This window comes from Taeniopygia guttata, chromosome 2 (genome assembly GCF_048771995.1).
Source record: "Taeniopygia guttata chromosome 2, bTaeGut7.mat, whole genome shotgun sequence".
NCBI classification, from domain to species: domain Eukaryota; kingdom Metazoa; phylum Chordata; class Aves; order Passeriformes; family Estrildidae; genus Taeniopygia; species Taeniopygia guttata.
Genome location: NC_133026.1, coordinates 39,225,535 through 39,244,630, shown reverse-complemented (window position 1 = coordinate 39,244,630; position 19,096 = coordinate 39,225,535). Strand labels below are relative to the sequence as shown.

The 19,096-nt window shown below is 39.6% G+C and overlaps 1 long non-coding RNA gene across 2 annotated transcripts in view; it reads right to left on the bottom strand.

The window, feature by feature from the left end:
• LOC140682634 (uncharacterized) overlaps positions 1-15,586 on the bottom strand; it is a 77,254-nt gene extending 61,668 nt beyond the window's left edge. For both annotated transcript variants that reach the window (XR_012054579.1, XR_012054580.1), the window contains exons 1-2: positions 13,832-15,586; positions 7,709-7,807 (exon numbers count right to left, since the gene is read on the bottom strand). This is a non-coding gene — a long non-coding RNA (uncharacterized lncRNA). The remainder of the gene's footprint in view (positions 1-7,708; positions 7,808-13,831) is intronic.
• Between the last annotated feature and the right edge of the window lie 3,510 nt (positions 15,587-19,096).

Below are 19,096 nucleotides of genomic sequence, written 5' to 3'. Positions count from 1 at the left end.
GCTCCACAAAATTTGAATGCATGCATCTTTATGGCATCTCTCTGCACAACTGATAGCACTATCCTTAGTGCTAGAAGGGGAATTAAAGCAATGAGATTAAGGCTGCTTCTTCCCAAGCCTCCTCAGTGCACAGGTCCTTGGCATCTGCAGTTTCATTTTTCCTCAGACTCTGCTTCTTTTCACCTGCATAGTTTGAGTAAGCAAGTAAGCAATATAGAAAGACAGAGATGTCTGCTGTGAAAAACATAGAGGCACAGCTTCTTGAGACAGACTAGCACCTACCTGCCCTTCTTGGTTTTCCTCTCCACCAAATTCTTCGCATCTCCCACCCTTGCTGTGGCATTGTTCCCCTGCCACTGCGTCCTGGTTCCCTCTTCCCGCACTGCTCGCAGTAGGTTTCAATTTTAAACTCAGTGCAGCACTAGAGTTTCTCATCATCATTTTTGTTTTAAGATTACAGAACTACACATCTTCCGCCAGACTCCATCTCACAATCAGACAGACCATTTTGGCTGTCAGACAGGGAAAAAATATCAATTCCCTTACGGACACAGACAAGCTTTCAGCTGGAACTGCTAGTCAGGAAGTTACTCCTGATAGACAAGGTGGTCTATAAGTATCTCACATAAAATGATGTTAAGGCACCACTGCTGTGGCCATAAAACCAAATATTCAGAAGTTATGCCAGCATTCAGGATCTATGTACAACTCTGAGCCAGCCCCACAGCCAATCTACTTCAAAAGCCTCTCTAGCTGACGTAATGCCCTTGTCTACCTGGATGTTACAGCTGGAGATCCATGTTCAGCCAAGCCATTTTTTCTACTGGAGTATGGCAGGCTGCAAAGTAATGGGGATTTTATCATCCTTTACCACCTGCCCTTGTTTTATCTGCCCCATTTCCTCATTCAGTGATTCCTGTAGGAAGCTGCACTTGCATGGGCTCCTGTGATTTGGTGATGGGGGAAACCAGCAGGAGAAGCCACCCCTGGCCTGCCAAGAGTCATGCTCCCTCCACAGTTCAGTGGGCAACTAGGCAACAGGGAGATGAAATTGAAATCCAAATGGTTTGTCCCTTTCACTGTTGTGAAAGCATCTTGAACTTTTTCAGCTTTTCCAGCTCTGTCACCTTCAAAATGAAATGTTTCATTTTCTAAAGTATTTCAAGTATTATCTTTAAAAATAAACACCAGAGGAGCTGCAGTAGATTGCCTGCTGTTATTGACTCTGGAAGGACTGCTGACTGAAGCGCTACACACCAACAGAGCAATAGTGATTTAATGTTCATTAGTGTTTAGAGCAATATCTCAGTGAGAAGATTAAGAGGCCAGAAAAACCACTGAATTTCTATTCTTTGTGATTCAAGGTAATAAAATGCATTCAGCATTTTCCTGTTTGAATTCTCCCAGAGACATGACCATGATGGGAGATAAGATCCCCTCCAGTACTCACAAATTCTTTTAAAGGATGATTTAAAAATAAAATATTGTTCTGCGAGGGTGAATCTTGATAATGCAGCCTTACAGTATCTTTCAGAGGAAACAAAAGAAAAGGTGCAATGCTGCTACAGCTCAGAAATTGCTTTGTTATCTGACTCACACTTGGAGCAGAGCAGTCTCCACTCCTGGCATCTATCACAAAGCATCAGAAGAACAGCGCTGAGTTACCAATTTTAAAATTACAATGGAAAGAAGCTATTATTTCCACTTTGTAGAACTATGACAGAAGCCAGGTCTCTGCTGTCTAGAATAGCTATTTCCCCCCTCAGCATGTTCATTTCTTAGAATGTGCCTGTTTGGGGCTCATTAGAGCATATTTTTTCGTCCAAATATTTTTGCCTTCCTACAGTCACAAAGAAAAGAACCGAAAGAAAGTCAGCAAGTTTTTTTTCTTTTTCTGTTAGTTTTCCTACTGATATATTTGCTAATACAGTAATTAAAAGCAAATTACACTCCTCCATAGCTACAGAAGTAATTATGGGCCATGTCTAATAATGGTTGCCAAAACAACTAACAATTCTCAAACTATCTCAGAGAGCACTTTCTCCCCTGTGGGTCTCTAACAAGCGCAGCAGCTTCTTTCCCTTCCCAGCCAATCTGTCTCAGCACTAAATGTATATAAATACCATCCTCAAAATGTATCTACAGTTTCATTGTCCTCTTGCTCCTCACTACTGATCAAATCTTAGCTGATGTCAGAGGTGAGATGCCCCAAAGCACAAGGACAGAAAAAGCAGCCAGAGTGAGGCCTTGAACTCAGCAAACTGTCATGTCCTGTATTTATCCAGCTCCATGGCTTCACACTCCTGCTGCTCTCTAACTATTGCCTTTGCAAACTCCATCCTCCCACACCACTGCTTTCTGTCCTTGCCTACTTCCTACAGCATTTGCCAGGCAAGCCAGTGTGCACAGATCCATTCTTGAAGAGTTCAGGTGTCTCACATTAAAGCCACACTTGGTAGGAGACACCAAATTGGTAAGACGGACAATGAGAGCACCTTCTCAAGCTTTCTCACTCTTTTCCAAGGAGCTCACCACTCCTGTTGGGTCCCTTCTAGACTTCTTTTCCTGGAGGACCTAGCACTGCGAGCAGGTACCAGGGAGCACTGCTTACCAGTGGAGAAGCAGCAGCATTTGTGGCTATAAAATGCAATTATCTCCTAGCACGTCCACAAAGGGATGAGCTTCCCTCGTGTGATGGAAACACTCTCTCTGGAATGATTGAGGTCCTACACTCTGTTTCCCACACTCATGACATAAAACCCCTCTTTTTATGTTATCCTTAGAGCCTTTTAGCCTAGGCACTAAAGATTATAGTAGTGTGTTTCCTTAAAACAGATGCAACACATTACTCAACACATGTAATGAGAATGCATCAAAGAGAGAAGCTGTAAAATATTTCTGGTGCTGTATTAACACTGAGAAAAACAAGAAAGTAAAAAGCAGACTGAAAGACAGGGTTTTAGAGACACATTTATGAAATACAATACCTTAAATTTATTTTCAGTCAACATTTCAGGAGAAGAAAAAGCTGAATTTGCTCAGGCTTACATCTTTTTTTGTTTCCAGTTTGTACTGTCTTTCATCTCACATTTGACTAAGTAACTCATTTCAAAGAAGATTAATTGTTAGGTCACATTTAGTGTCAGTGAAATGTTTCTGAATAACAGCCCCAGAAAGTGATCTAATGCTTTGTACATGCAACCTCCTAGGGACACCAAGAATGCTGAAGACAATTACTAAAAATTAAGAACAAAAAGCAATTTTGTATTACCCTCCCTCTAATTTTTTAAGAATCAAAGGTGTTGAAAATCATATGCTCTTGGGTTTTGTTTTTATTTCTGCTGTAATGATGGACTATGCAACACATTCTGGGTTTTTTTTCTCCAACAATGCACTACTTCATCTTAAAGCAGAAAAAATAAAGTTACTTTTCTGGAATAAGCCTGGAGTGACACAAAACTAAATCAAATCATTGCCTGGGCTTTTTATTATTTTATGGATTAGCTATTGTTGTGGTATTTGGTACAGTTCTTTTCTCATTGAAGTTCAGGGAACTTTGCCATTTATAGCAAGAAAATAAAGAAATTTTCTTGCTCTCTCTGTATCACCATTTTTCTAATTAATATCATGAACATGATTAAGTACATCTAATATTTCTGCCAAGGGAGCAGAATATGTATCCCCATGAGAGTACGTGTGTAGTAATTTTCAGACCTCAGACTCTTCTGCTGGCAACAAGTTTTCTGTTTCCATAAGGATTTTATTTATTTTACATTTGACACTCTGAGTATGTATTATTTGTTGAAGTGGCTTCTTTCACAATTCATCTTCCCTCTTTAGCACAATTTAGTACAAGTCTCCAATTTATTTGGCTCCAGAGTCAAATTTATGTCATGTGTTTTGCCAGACAGTGAAAGCACAGTCTCGTACAGGCATTTAAATCAATCAACTCATAAGCTCTCAGTCCTGGGGAGTCACTCTATTGAAAAGAATTTATTACCAAAATACAAAACTATGTATGTGTAGAAATAAATCTGCAGCTGCAGTACATATATCAGCCAAGAAAAGCAGTTCTGGTAAGGTAGTGCCTTGTGAACAAATGCTTTGAATTAATGCTTGTGCTACGTGAAATAGATTTTACAGCACTTCTGAAAAAAGAGTCCAACACATTCTTCTTAGTACTCACCATTATATTTTTGCTTGTTGCCTTCTAACTTACTGTGACTGCAGTCCTAAGAGATATGATGCACCTGTAAAAACTCATCACTTTGTCCTACTTAGGTTGTTTTTCAACCCTAACACTTTAAAAGCCATTAGAGATGGACTACGAGAAGTTTGATGACCCTTTCCAATTGTAGTCTTCTAAAAATCTACCCTGTCATTGCCAGCCCATTCATTGCCCAACCTTAGATCCCAGCACCAGCAGCAGAAGGACTGTCCCGGGCAAAGGGTCCCACCATCACCCTTGCCTGGATCTGGGGGGAACAGGGAGGAGCCCTCCAAACAGGTACCCAGGGACTAAAAGCATGGCAAAGAGCTTGGGAAACAGTTGCACAGAGGGTGCCTGACTCTGGCAGTTGGGGTGTTCAAAAATACAGATCCACCTAGCAGGTAATTTTCTCTTTAAATATTCATATGGGTTAAGCTCTAGCCCTCATTTGAGGGAGAATCCCAGCAACACCTAAGCACTTAGTCGACCATATGTTCTGGATAAGCTGGGCAAGAATAAGTGCTCATCCCACTCACAGACATCCTGACCGTCTGCACAACACCCTTGTTCTCAATCTAAGCAACTGGAGAGCTAAAACCTAGAAATAACCAGAAGAAATAGAGCTCCAGGGCTGCTGACAAGCCATTCTTAACTTTGCGAGGAAGACAAGGACAATGACTATGGAACTGGACACTGCTTGCTTGCATAAGGCTACACACACATATAGGTATTGGCAGCAATACTACTTTTCACTTTGTCTCTCTTGCAGCAGTAAGACTCCACAGCAAAGGTAAACTTGAACTGAAGGACGTGCTGCAAAGGACTGGTAGGACCATTAGGAAAAGATGCTAGAAGAACTTGGCAAACATAACAGCAAAAGGAAGACTGGGCAGAGGTACAAGAGAGCAAACATGAGCAATTATGCATCTAATGGACCTACAAGGCTATACTGGCCCAAGAACAAAAGGATATAAAACAAGCCTGACTAACCCAGGTTACAAATATTGTCTCAGCAGTGTAGTTCTGGAAGGGCTTTTAAAAGGAAAGGTGCATTCACAACACACTGGGACTGAGAAATCACCTGTGACACACAGGGCATGTGGAAGTACTCCCCACAGACTGCTCCATGCAGGGATCTAAGCACAAGGGACAGCTATCTATGCCAAACCCTGCTGACCAAAACATTGGTGGTCCAGGGCTAAAATGATCTCAGTTGTTAATAAAGTCAGGAGCACAAAGGTGTCAAGGTGAAAGCTTTACAAAAAGTGTCTATACCAGTGTTCAATTTATAGTTTATAGCCCTTTTTTTATTTTAGACTTAATTAGACTGAATAATTAGCATTCAGCCTGACAATGCGTGAGCCAGCCAAGTGATTTAATTTTGAAACACACTTACTTTTCTTATACTGTTAAGGAAACAAAACAAGGAATAAATTCAGTATGACATTCCACTAGAAATGCATCTACAAAGCTCCATTGTTATTGATACAGGACACAATCCAGTCTTGGCATAAAACAGGTATAACACCAGGGGTGGATTTAGCCAACTCTATTAACTGTTCAATGCTAATTTGTTTAACCTATAGCACTGAATATGACTGAATTATGTTTTAAACCTATAGGTTCAGGTCAAGCTTTACAAGATCATCAAGACAGGGAAACAGATGTTTAATCATCATGTGTCACGTAGAAGTAATGCCACCTTGCTTACCTTCAAGGTAATCAACCTGTCAAATCTAACAAAAGCCATGGTAGATGCAGAGCAACACTAGCATTTCTGATTTAGCTACAAAATTCCAAGATTTTCTGCTTTAATCTACTGATCTTTCAGCCACATACTTATGGATAAGAATCAAAGGAGTCTTTCCAGGTTTACATCAGGGTAGTGACAGCAGAATATGGGCACCAAATTCAGCATGTCAGAAACAGCAAACACAAAAGGGCAAAGATGCATTTGTGGCATTCCACAGAAGACTTTCTGAATTAAATGTATCTGGAGGAGAAAAGGCTTGGATTGAAAAGGAGAGGAAAATAATGATTTGTGAAGAATGTATAAAAGCTGCAGTTTTGGAATGAAATAATTAAATAAAAACCAAGTACAAATGACAGGTAAGCACAGGGTGTAATGCAAAGATAAAAGGGTAAATAAGAAAATAAATCACAGAGGAGGACACAGATCTAGAAGAAGAAAAAGCAGCTAGTTAGGAGAGGTTTAGCTAGTCTAAGATCAGCACAAAACAAAACAAAAAAAAAAACTTTAACAGAAATTGCAGGAGAAAAAGAGGAAATGGGAAATGGTCCATAAGGAGAGGGAGATGACAGGCATTTGTGGAATTCATGTTTTTCTGTGAGTGAAGAAGCATATGTCAAGAGGTGGCCCTTCTCTAACCTATGCCAGGAACCCAAAGGGCTGTACCATACCTTGCAAGTGAGGGAGATTTCCCAGAATGCTGGTCACATACCCCACCCCATCCTCATGCTAGTTATTAAAACAAAGAAGGAGAAATCCTGACATTCTCTGACTTAAGGAAAAGGATGTGATGCTGCAGGAGCTCACTTGGTGTCTGACCCTCTCCCATAATCATCCACAGGAACTGGTAAGTAATGCAGAAGGTCAGTCCATGATGCGGACCCACTTGAACACGTGTGGGTTTGTTCAGCCTGAAGGCATCACACAACCTCTTCTGCATTTGTGTTAAAGACGGTAAATTACAGTATCCTGTGGTCAGAGCAGTACCCAGGTCAAAGAGGAGATAAGACTGTACAGACTGTTCCTCCATGATTTATAGGTGAAGCGTTCCGTGCCGGTACAGTGAGGAGGCGGCTTTGCACCACACATTGTGATGCACTGGCGCAAGCCAGGGTGGAGATTGGCAAGGAGAAAGCAGAAAGCTATTATTTTTGAGATTGTACTGTTCTGGGACTACAGATACTCTGCAAATTGAATTCATATTGATAGTATGTAGTAAGCAAACTATTTTTTCAGAAAGAGAAAACTTCCAGTTTGTTCTCAGCTATGCAGAGAACAATGCCATATTTCAGAACAAACAGTATTAATTTTCCTTCTCCACTCTTAGATTAAAATAGGTTTTAATTCCATGACCAGAAAAAATACCATTAATAACTGGCTTATTCCCTGACACTGTACCTAATAAAAATATACTGGCTAATATTTTGCTTTCATTCTGTTTGTACCACAGATACATTAGAGAACTGAAATATCTTCTGACACTGATCAAATAAAGCCATGCAATTTTACAGTTATTACATGCTATAAGGAAAAATTAAAAAATAAAATAAATAAAAACAAAACAAATTATCTAAAACAACACCCAAACAAACCTAAAGGTTTATTCAACCCCTGCCTTACCCACAAGGATTGCATTTTCAAGGACTGACTTAGGAAACCACATTCCTGGGCCTCTGGAGACTTTCTGCTTGCAAGAGTAGGGAATTAATACAAAGAAAATATGTAAAAATAAATAAATTAAGGTTTACCTTATATAATGAGGTGATCAGTGTGAATGCAAACATCGTCAGTGGCTGGTTCCTGGTACTGGGGGTTGTAGGACTTGAAACAGCTCGAAACTACTGATTCTTTGAGGGGAAAAAAAGAAAGAAGAGAAAGGAAAATGTAATGACTCTATATTATTTTATCACAGGCAAATTTTGCTGTAATTACTCCATCTGCTTAGCATTAGTACCTTTGCTACCACAAACAGTAGCCACAATGCAGTCAAATTCTGCAGGGCAAGATTTGTGACTTCAGCAACATACAAGCTGGGCTAAATTATGTCCACTAAAGCCATGGAGAGAATTCACTTCATCCAGAAAGAGATAAGATTACAAAATGCTAGAAACTTTAATGTGGTTTATATTTGTTGACATAGAGATATTTGTTTTCTATACGATCTCAATATTATCAGAGTCAAGCTTTCAGGATCTTAAATGATGTTGTGACTTTACCCAAACAGAGACAAGCTTGGATGAGCCAGTTGAACCTATGGCAGTGAAGAGTTGTACTGGTAACAGAGCTCAGAAGAAGATAAATCTGCTCTTTACAGGCACAGGCATTGGCATAACTCTGGAGAATGAAACCTCTTTGAGAAAATGGCTTTTACCTGATAAATCATCACCCTGCAAGTGAAAACTCCTACCTTGTAGATTTGGAAACATGTGACAAAAAACCCAACCTTCCAAAATTTTAAAAAATGTCACTTTTAAGAATAATTACACTAGGTTACACTGAGAAATTCAGAAATATTACCTCCTCTTTTGGAGGTCATATGTGAGAAAAGATGGAGTAGATGGGGTTTTTTTGGAATGCTAAACCACAGTTTTAGGAGATTTTAAAAGATCAAAAGCACAGCTTGAGCTAATCAAGGGTAGCTGTTCCTTTGAGAATCAGCATCCTTGCTAGATCAGAAAGACAAAAATGGAAGAGCTGGACCAAAAAAAATTGGTCCAGTTGAAGAAAACTTTTTATTACAATCAATTATAATTATTTTATCTTCATTATAAAAGGCTAAATTATTTTGGCTTGTTTTTTCACTCTGCACCACATTTTAACATAAGTAAATAATCATTTCAAGTTGAAAAATTTTGAAAACACACTACAGGCATATAAAATTGCATTTAAAATATGTTGTTATATCCCCTGATAATTTGTGAAAGAAAACCCTGGGAAATATGAAAAAACAATTATTTATCAAAACAAGTTTCATTATTTATAAAATACAATTGGTACATACTAATTTGGTATAAAATTAATATACAAATTTATGTTATAAATTATAAATTTTGTTATAAATTATGAATTTATGTTACAAATACCATTAAGCTTTAAGAAAAATCTGAAAAATCCAATAATTTAGATGCCTTTAAATGGTAAATGTTTAGGGATGTTTTGCAACTGAGATATAATTTGGAATACAATTTTTTAACCTAATTCTTTAGAAATCATTTATAAAATCTGAGTGAAATAAAATTAAATCAGTCTGGAAGTTATGATATAAATACAGCCTTAGTTTAACTGTATTCAAAATTTTCTCTCTTAAACTTGCCTATGTAGAATTTCCATTAAATAGACTAGACTATATTTCTTTCATATTTTACATGTATGAAAATGGTGCTGAACCAATGATGTAAGATAAACTTTCTTAGACTACAGGCTTAAATAAATGCACATTATATTTTAAATCTTTATCTATGTACATCCTATTTTCATTTTTAAGATTTATACCAGGCTAATGACTCAGCAAAACAAAAACAATTCCCATGTAATTTCTGTATTGAAGAAGCAACCTAATTTGATGCAAAATCACAATTAAAACTTTCATTCTAAAGAAAAGTCTTTTTTTACTGTTATCTTGGTGTCTTAACTGAAGTTTCATGATGATAGTTAGACATGGAGGAGACACAGCAGAGCAAAGCTGTGAAATTCCTTGCATAGCTGTCATCTTTGGGTCCCTGAATTATCGTACCATGAAAATAACATGACCTTTTTATAAAGCCACGAGAGGACATTCTAAATGCTATGTAAACTCACAACTGCAGCTGCTGTGTAAACTCACACCAGGCAGGTCAGGTCTCCTGCACTGATGATAAATATAAACCCCTATGATATCCCAGAAGAAGGACACAACTTCTCCCCTGAGGTTCATGAAAGTATTTGCATTTAGAGCACCCTCTTCTCACCCCAGATGTAAGTACCAGCAGTCATAGAGTGATTTCATTAGCAATATCAGGACAGCAGACCAAGTTCCTCTCTGGTGAAACTCCATTGCCTAGCATTATTTTGCCTTTTATTTTAAACAGAATTGGCCCAAGCACCAGACTTTCCAAGCAATGCTGCTGCAACTTCATGCAGAGACCAGGAAAGAAGAAGATGAAAAGCAAAAATAAATAATACATACACATATCATTGACATGATCACCTAAATAAATCCAAGTGTGTAAAACAGAAAGATGACACTGCTGAGAAAAAGAAAAACAATGTCAGAAAAAGACAAAAGGCATCCTGGTATTTTTTCTTTCCTTTCTATACATAAACAATGCTAAATAAGGTACTCAAAGAACTTCCTTTTTATAAGAAAATTTATTTTCTGGTCCCCATAAAAACTACTAAATCTACTTGAAAGCAATCCAAAACAAGAGAGTCGAGGAATGGGAGGTGTCCTAGCTTTTCTCCTCACAGCCAATAAGGAGCAGAGTACAATAAGGAATTTATTTATTTCTGCCTGTATTTCCACAGCGCAATGGAGAAGTGCTAACACACAGTTAGCATCAGCTTAGACACCAGTGAGACAGAGACACAATGCTCACCAGATTTACAGATAACACCTGGTACCTGGGGATGTGGCTAAAAACACAACCAGTTCTAAAACTCACAGAAAAAACAGGAAATAAGAACATTCCTGGCAATGCTTTGTCAAGCCTGGAGCAGTTTGTGGTGCCGTGGATGAGCACTGTGAGCCTTCCAGCCACACGCAGATGCAAAACCTTGGCTGAGTTCTTTACTGGCTCCCAAAGTAACTGCAGCAAGTAAGAGAATGAGAAGCATTTTCTTCAGAACAGTGGGGAATAAACCACAAATTGAGTGCTCTTTTCTAAAGGTTTTTTTTCCAGGGGAAGGATATATTCACCTGAGGTTTTCTACTGTTAGATTTTATTACACTTTCCATTGCTTAAATTTTCTCCTGCTGAAAAGAATTTTTATTTTATCATGTAAAGAGGTATTTCTGCATCCTTGTACTCCCTCAGTTGTAAGCTGGATGCATGTTCACCTTTTCTTTCTAGTAGTCATCTCTCAAGCAACAAAATCTTCCAGTTCACTGTTTTCCTCACAAAAATTCTGCCAAGCCTCACTCGTCACTTTGCTAATTTTCTCTGAATTATTGGCTTGACTTTAATCATCAGAATCCCCAAATCAAAAATCTGTATTTGATATGTGGACAGCAACAAACCAGTGCTTTATGAGGGTTTTTCCCCTCAGTAGTAAACAGACCTCTGTTGAGTCTAGAAAGGTATGTGTGTTTTCTAAACAGAGTAGACATTTTGAGAGAAGGCTTGGGAACCAGATATAGGTTTAGGAATCCCAGCCAATGTAAAATGTTGCATTGTGCCATGCAAAATTTTGTTTCTAAAAGTACATATAATCTGCCTTCTCATCAGTAATAATTGGTGGAATCAGTTTTTAAGCAGGCATCATTTCTCCTGGTACTTCTGAAACCTCCAAGGAGCAATGGTTAATACCTGTTGGAGGAGAAGTTTCTCCTAATTTTGCTAGACCTCTCCCATTATCTTTCCATTCTATCATCTACCAAACAAGTAGATCTGACTGAAAATGATGAAGAAATCATTCAGATGTCTATCCAAGAACTTTGTGCTGCTGATGGCATGGCAGTGGCTGGCTTCATTCAGCATCTCCAAATGAACGAGCAGGATGCAGAAAACACAGCAGCTGGGAAGGAATGGCATTGCACAGTCCAGTCCATGACAGATCAGCATGGCATGACACTGGAATGTATGGATCAGGAAAAATATTTGCATTGTTTCACGGACTACTCTAGAGAGGACACACTTAGTCTTCAAAAGTATTAAGACTCTTCCCAAGCTTCCTTAGCCACTTCAAATCTTATATTGCCTAGGCTGTCAATTCTGAAATGCAATCCCAAATACAGTATGAACAGAAGTGATAGAATCAGTTTTCAGTTAAAAAAAAAAAAAAAAAGGAAACTATATTAGTCTGGTGTTTTGAACTCTCTAAGATTTCTGAAGGAAAATCTTTGATTTTTTACATATTTGTTCATTAAGTAACTATTACAAAAGTATTTGCAAGATCTGCTTTTCACCTGCCTGTGTGACTTCTCTCACAGCAGAAGAGGCCCTGGAAGACAAACTCTTAGAGTAGCTCTGAGCCCGACACCTCTCCTTCTTTTCTCTCTCCTGAGCACAGCTGCTCCACAGGCAGCCAACTCCCTGGCTGAGGGCAGCGTTTCCATGGAGTTCCCAATAGTGCCTTAACATGCTGGGAGTGCAAAGACCCCCAGGATTTTGTGAGCTCTGTTGGGTATGCATTAACTGTGATGGAAGACTTCATTTAAGAGTCATTGCACAGCTGTACCAGATTATTAGAGTGGCCATTGAGGGTTTTCAGTAGTCACATACATATCTCCTTGGAGTCATGACTCTGTCCCACCACTGTTCATGATAATAACTGAAAAATGTCCCATAAGTTAATGCCATAATGACATAATAAAGCTGCTTGAGAACTGACTATGCCCCTCTCTGACTAAATACCCTGCAAAATGTTGCAATGAGAAATTTTAAGTGGAAAATAATAAAATAGATTAAAATAAAATAGATTAAAATCTAAGATTTTAATATATTATTTAATAATTAAAATCAGATTTTTAATCTGTCACAAGAAACAGATTTAAAAAATCATCTAGGCTCACTGAAATACTTGGTTTAACATTTTTTCTGAACATTGCCAATTGAAAATTAAATTAAATCTATCACTAAACCCCTTAAATGTTTCATGCCACCTATGTCAAGCTTTTCAATAAAAATCTCTGTTGCCTTTCTAAATGCCTTTCTAAATGCCACTGCATGCATAATTTTTGCAATAATCTTGCTTTTATAAAGCCCAACATAAAATGTTCCAGCTGAAAACTTTCAATGGGTTTCTTTCTGGAGAGGCTGAAAGAACATACTAAATTAAATTTCAAGAAGAAATCAGGGCTAACCACCTGATAAGTTCCATAGTGTGGAACCTATACAGGAACTACAGGCATGAGAAAACCACCAAATACACAAGCTGGTATCTGCCACAGAGCAGTGAACGCCCATATCTGGCAACACCCTGTTTGTGTTCATGCTTCTGTGCAGTATAATTAAGCCCCAAAACCATGACAACCTTAACCAGATGATTACAGCAAATATAGGTATGTCCTCTCTTAAGGGAGATCCTGTTGGCAATACTTCTCTAACAGAGAAAGGCTAAAGAGATGTGGGTATAATTACCTATACTAAAATGAACAGAACACATCCATACAACTGCCAAGTCAAATATGTATCTTGCTGTGCTTGTGTGATGGAGTCGCCCATGAACAGATGTATGCAGTGCAATGGGAAGCTGCAATTGCACAGGTGTTCATCTGGGGCTGGAGTCTCCCCACCAATCTCAGATGTGGATATTTCTTCCCTGTTCTTTCCCTGCAGCCCTGCAAAGGGTATGACATCAATAATGCCACTCTGAATCCCAGAGAAACAGTCCTGGAGCAGCTGCCTTCCCACCCACCGCTTGGACCAGCAGCAGAGTGGCCAGTTCAGCTTCCACTGCTCCTGCACTGGCAAAGTAGGATGGCCAGGCAGGAAAATTCTTCTTCTCCTGCTCAAGGAGAAATTTGGCAAGCAAAGACTCCATAATATCTCTGGGGCATAACCAATTGGCTGGTTTATTTACATAATTTCCTTACCCATTTTCTCCACCCTAAAACTTCACTTCATCTGTGGGGGGAGATAATATGACATCAAATCCAGGGAGCAAGACAAAGTAAGAGCTGCAGCTTGGCAAGTACATGACAAGAAAGATAATCTTGTCCTAGTATCACTCACCTTGGCGGACCGCAGTATCTTCTTTTCCCCTGCCAGTGACCAGCCATATCCTCCAGTGTCCCTTTGTGCTTTTATGTTCTTATTAGGATTCAGATGGGTGAATTCAATGATTCCAGTATATTTAGTCATTACCTTCACTGTAAGCAGTCCTGATGGTAACCTTTTTGTAAAAAGAAAAAGGGAAAGAAAAGGTTTTCTCAATATTCTCAAGTCACCTGCCAACTCTTGAAAATTCAGTTTTTGTCTCTCTAATTCAGTTCAAGTATTTTTGATAAATCTCAGATGATACAGTACAACAAGGCTAAGAGGGAAAATAGACCCCTAAATTTGATCCATTTTTCTGATGTTTAGGAATGGAGTGGGGACCCAAAATAAATTTGATAAAGTCTCACTCTTGACAGCACTCTGTGGGCAAAAAACAATACATTTTTGAGCACTCCTTTGGGTGAAGAGTCTGTCATATTTAGAATGAGCACCTTAAGCATTGGCAGTTACACTTGCATTTCCAGTCATGAATAAAAATAGTGTTCCTAGGCGAGGAGAAGTACTGGAGGCTGAAGCCAATTTATCAGCACAGAAAAGTGCTTAGTAAGAGCAGGTATGGAGCCGTACTTCCCTTCTCAGAGGAGCCCAGCTCCCTTAGCAAGCTGAACATCTACAAGGAGCAGAGAACCAGCCAGAGGCTCTGGCTGTTTGCTAGGCCAGGCAGCACGTGGGAGAAGATGCAGAAAAGGTGATAGGTGAGGGCCATGGAGTTTCCAAAGGACAGAACTGCAATGTTAGCTGCACTTGGTAGGCACCCAGAGCAAGCAAGGGCACAGGAAGCAGATCTCAATGTGACAGAGCACTGTTTGTCATACAGGGACACTTCTCTCTCCCTCCAAACCCTGTCTGGGGGCCACAATCACCCTGCCAATCCAACCTCCCCAAGTAGCTGTGGGGAGAGCAGCAGGCTGCAGAGCCAGTTGAAGGAGGAAAGCACAATATCCCATTGGCTTTGCTGTGAAGACAGGGGGTTGTGAGTCTGTCAGGCTTGAGGATCTTACTGCAGGATAAGAGACTGCTGGCATTCAGGAGCTTGATCTTGATAATGATGTTCAAATATCATCTTTGCCATCTAGTGATAAGGAAGAAGAGGTAAAGCAGTTCCAGAACAAAGCTTTGTTTACCCAGCAGAGGAGATACGGTTTGGGCTAAACAGCTGGTGGTAATCTTTAAATATTTGTCAGCTTCCCCCGTTGTCTCCTGCATTTTCAGTTGCAGCTGTCATAAGCAGCAGTACCATCCATCTGCCTGGGAGAGCCTGGCCAAGAGCCCACTCATTTTGTTGACTTTTGCTTGTAATTTTTTCCTCCCTGATTTTTTCCATCCATTCCTCTGGCATAGGTTTGTGGTTATCTTTCCTCCTCACAATGAAAGCAGATTCAGAAGCATCCTCCCTCAGGCAGGGACAGATTTGCTGCAGCCACCTGTCCTTTACAGCCTCTCATTTTAGCTCTGAAACCAAGTTATTATTTCATAGAACCTGCTTGCCTTTCAGTAGCTGTCTCTGTGGCTCCCCTCTAGCACACATCAGTTTGCAGGGATTTTAAATTTGCTTTCTTCCAATCCAAGCCACTCATGCTGGCAAAGTCATCAGCCCAAATGAAAGAACTGATACCCCAAAACCACTGTGAGTTTCCCTAATCCCTTCCCTAGGGAGCACTGTCCAGTCTCCAGGCAGGATAAAAAGACATCTGATCTCACATGGCTGTAACAGAGGTTTGGAAATGAAGGTATTATCTTCTGATTTTGGTGTGGAGGAAAGACCCTGACTGAGACAGCCAGGATTGTCATGTAATGCTATCATTACATTCTCCTTCCAGAAGTAAGGCTCACTGCAGGCTACAGAAATAAGTGGTCACTGTGGCTAACACAATCACAATGTGTGATTAAACTCACAAGCAAGTTGTGCAAGCATGAGTTTAATACTTCTGGAAAAAAAAGTGTGACATTGCTCAGAACAAAATCCTTTCTGCATCAGAGACAGATATGGCCTGGGCACTGAGTATGGTGTGTTCAGAGCTTTCACTCTGACTTCAGTCCATCTGCTGAAGGGGACAAAACCAATCTGAACCCTACACTGCTGGAGTGTCAGTACTCATTACCTGCAAGATCTAAGCCTAGAGGCAGTGATTTTGACATTCACAAAGATTCTGTTATTTCACTGGGGTCATTCAGGCTGCTTTTCAAAACACCGAGAACTGATCTTTAGACATGGCACCAAAAAAAAAAAAAAAAAACCCACAACAAAAAAATGGGACCAGATTAACATTCAGGGGAAAGGGGAAAATTATCATGCATCATAAAATTATCTCAAACTCAAGCCTCCAAAAATTGAGCACTCAGATGCAATAGTCCATCATACAAATCCCAGCAGAGTTAGGAGCCTGGGGCTCCAGTTTGAGTTACACAGTAATGAAGCAACTCTGGTTAGCTTGAAATGAACATTTCTGAGCACATTCCCAAATTATCAGCTGTATGTTATCATAAAAGCTACAATAAAAATTCAAAATTAATCCTGATAGAGCAATAGCTAGAGTTGGCAGCAGGAGTATACAACACTACTTTAATTTAAAAGTACCAAGATAATGTAAAAAAACTTCTCCAGACCACATATGAACATAATTTACAGGAAAATTAAATTACTGATTCATCCTGGTTAACTTTGATTATGACAAGACGTGTGCACAGTTGACACATGAGCTAAAAGCAATTCAGCTTTGAAGACAGATCTGGTTCATAGCTTCCAAAGCCAGAATAACGTACCCACAGCCATGTTTCAGGTGAGGAAAAGAAGGAGCTTCTAAAATTGTGCAGAGCAAACACACAGCCCTGGTGCCTGCATTTCTGTAAGAAGAGAGCAGGCTGCTAACTTTCCATCCAATTGGAAGGCAGGCAGGAGATACAGCATCTTCCCTGGAAACCTTTGCCTTGTCATGGTTGTGGGAAGGAATCCCTGCTGCTTTAGATCAGCATTACAAGGGTTTTTTTTACTGAGCATAAGATGGTATTACCTGGAAGAGGGCTGTAAAAAAAGAAGCACATGATGGAGTAGATTTGTAAAGAAGGACCAATAAGAACTTTGGGAATAATCTTGTTAAATAATGTGAGACTCAGAGGAAAATAGGCATGCAGTCTAAGACGATCCTCCAGGAGTCCAGGTAACCCTTAAGCCTAGAGCAACCCAGCTGAAGCTGACAGAAATGCACCATGGTGTAATACAACCTACTTACATAAAAATACAAGATATATAGAAAAATAGAGAATTTTCAGGTGACTCTCCTTTTACAGGACACCACTTACAGTTTAGAGGTCAGATTTTTTTTTAGCCCTTACTAGAGGAAGGCAAGTAACTTGTCCTACACAGGTAGACCTTCTTTTCTGAGTGACTGTCTGAACTGCGGGGATACAAACCTCTGGGGATTTCTACATTTTATAGATGTTTTTTCCAGCTAATAAAAGGACTTGTTCCTGAGTGTGATTAAAATATTGGCTTTTGTCTCTATCTTTGTCCCTCTGCATTGCATCCTTACTGATGGTCAGTCAGTCCATGAGCGCAGCTTTCATCTTTGCAGCCTGTATTGCACCCTTGCATCAGAAAGGCAGTTTTATGGATCTTGAAACAGATGAGCAAATAGTCCTCTTCCTCCATAAATTTCATGAAACTACATGAAGCAGCTTCTCCAGCCAGTTTTTAGTTAGAAAGAAATAATATGATAAAGCCAACTGCAGATTTTTCCCCTTCTGTGATTTCCCAAATGGTCTCTTCTCAGCAAAAATCTGCAAGGTGTGGATGCTGCTCTTTTGTGCAGCTGCTGCTGTGGGGCCTTGGCAAAAACAGCTCTCCAGACAATGCAGGCATGGTCCTGCTCCTGCAGGTGCCACGTGCTGGAGCTGCCCTGCCTCACAGACTGATGTATATAAAATGGTGCAGAGAGTCCAATGTTTCCCCTGCAGCTCTGTCAGGTTGAACTTGTTCAGGAGAGCAGAGACAGTAGGAAAGGAGGTAACAGTACTAAAGAGGTCCTAAATCATAGGGGTTTCACAGCCCTCTGTCTCTGAGGCCATTACCACAGAGCCCTGGATCTGGGAAGACAGAGGTGGCCAAAAGCAAAACCAGACACAGTCAAGCTGTCATAAATATGGCCAGGTTTTATCACCATTCAGCTCTGTATCCCTTTAAACTTCATCCAAACTAAAAGGTGTCTTTGGAAGGCTTATTTCAATAGAGCAACAGATCTTGGTCAACATCTCCCAGGAAGTTTTGTGCCACATTGTTGACAGCCTCCCCCGTATCACATCCCATCATCAAGTCACTGGCTGTCACATCTCCTGCTGTCCTGTTAACACTGTCCTCTTCTCATGTAGGGCTGAAGTGGCATTATATTTCTGGACGGATTGTTTCCACCTAAACATATGACAGAGTGCTGTCAGCATAAAATCAGCTGAGAAAGTCCCTGGGGACTGCTGTCAATTCAGACACCACAACCCTAAGAAAGTTTGTTTGTACGTGGAGAATCTGATTTGTATCTCTAATACTGTAAGGCACCTGCACCTTTTACTGTGATTGCTTTTACTGACTCCAATATTTTTAAAAGAAGATAGTAAATAAATAAAAGCAGCCGGCTATCAAGAACCAAGGAATAATTTATAAACAGTCACCAAAATTTGAACTGATTCTGACACTTCCCTCAGATATTTACAGGAAAGAGAAATTCATATCAAATATGCTCTGAAATCTATTTATAAGGGTAAGCTGAGAGATGAAAAATATAAAACTGAAACATTACCAAATGGATATAAAGCTATTTCCAGTGCTCTCCATATTGCAGCATTTTACCAACAGTAAATACAAAATAGAATTTTTACTTAAACAAGTCAGCTTAACACACATTTCCTCAAAACTAAACCATGCCAAGTTATGAGAACCCCATTCATGATCCATTTATGTATATTTAGACATAGACTCAAAAGGGAACTAGTCCTAATAAGCAGAGATTTAAACGCTGGTATAGCTTCATTACATGGGTAATAGTGTGTAAGACAATTACCCGGATTGCAAACAATTGATTTTTATATTGGACATTATCTGATGAATTTTTGCTGATATTCAGTAATACTGTAAGTCAGTTACTCTAGACCTGAATGTTAGTTAAGGACTATGAATAGCTGCCTCAATGTAGCAGAGCAGCTACATCATCCTTTCAATTAGGCAGGCTTTTC